The sequence below is a fragment of the Euprymna scolopes genome, chromosome 28, assembly GCF_053919585.1.
Source record: "Euprymna scolopes isolate OS-2025 chromosome 28, ASM5391958v1, whole genome shotgun sequence".
Lineage (NCBI taxonomy): Eukaryota > Metazoa > Mollusca > Cephalopoda > Sepiida > Sepiolidae > Euprymna > Euprymna scolopes.
Genome location: NC_136509.1, coordinates 22,155,244 through 22,156,625, shown reverse-complemented (window position 1 = coordinate 22,156,625; position 1,382 = coordinate 22,155,244). Strand labels below are relative to the sequence as shown.

The window sequence follows — 1,382 nt, the reverse complement described above, 5'->3', positions numbered from 1 at the left end:
TTCCCTGCCTTCCAGCTAACTACAATATGGCTGTGTACAAGGTCAACGTAGACAAGTTTTTGATGAGTCGACCCCTTAAGTAATCCAATTTACCAAATTTACACAACTAACGATTACTACGCTATTGTCCCAATGACTTCCGTACACTCATTAGCCATCATCCTCTAGTGGCCTCCGGGCCTTCATAAGAAGTGACTCGCTTATCAAAAATAAAAATTTGGCGACAGCCGTTTATGATTTCTCGCTTCAAACGGCAATTGGTCTTCATTGGAATTTCAATGACAATAAGCCATCCAATGCTCCAGTACTCTTGGCACTTATTCAGTGGAGGTCTGGTAAGTGCTCTCCCTCGTCCCATTTTCTTCTCCACCTTGACTCTCATGCGTATTTTGTGTGATAGCAGCCGAGGCTGATGCCCCTATCTTTCTTTTAATAGTTCATTTAGTTCCGTTTAACTTCTTTTTGTTGTCCATCCTTCTTGTCTTATGCGGTTGGTTAGTCTGTGTATGTTATTTTTGGGTAAATCGCCCAAGACAAAGCATGAAGCCACTTTATGTAAGAAGCTAACAAGAACGAAAGCTGGTCATTAAAAAAAAACAAGATATGATTGAAACACCAACGGAGTGGATTGAAAGAAAACAATGAGTAGTATAAGAGTTCCACAGCCTTACAGTCCTTGGAAAGAGGCAACTGGAATATGAGGGTGTATTACAATGAGGTATGAAAGCAGTGAATTGATGAAGACCAACGAGACAAACGAGCTGGCACAAAGGAAGCAAAGAATAGATCAGACAATTCTGAGCAACACATGCCATAATAGTATTCGTAGAAAAGACATAGACTAGTAATATCACTTCTGTGAGAGAAAGGTTGCAGTAAAGGAGAAAGTGTGTGGCTAACCAAATTACAAATACACACACACACAAACACAAACACACACACAGCCCTTGAGCCTCTGGGGGGACATAAGGTATCTACAGCTTTGTAGATACTTTTGTAGCGAGGAGTTCTTTTTACAGGGTGAGTGTGCTGGCCCCACGCCCAACCTTCCCAGAAGATACATACAGCGCCTAGCCTTCCCAAATGGTCACCCATCTGGTACTGGCCAGGCTCAACGTTGCTTAACTTCGGTGATCTGGCGAGAACCGGTGTGTCCACGTGATTATGCTGTACATAAAATTACAAATACTTTTCTGCAATTTATCAAGAACCTTTAAATGGGACACAGATTCACCAGCCCAAATAGTTTCCGCATTCGAAGGTTTTCTTCAAGATTTTAGAACTTAATTCCAAAATTATAATTATCGTCATCATTATTATCATCACAATTTTTATTATGAATAGTAGTAGTAGTAGTAGTAGTGGTGGTGGTGGTGGTGGTA

General features: G+C 41.0%; 1 pseudogene; it reads right to left on the bottom strand.

Annotated features, from left to right (window-relative positions):
* Positions 1–1,058: 1,058 nt before the first annotated feature.
* Positions 1,059–1,175, bottom strand: LOC145249952 (5S ribosomal RNA; annotated as a pseudogene).
* Positions 1,176–1,382: the final 207 nt, after the last annotated feature.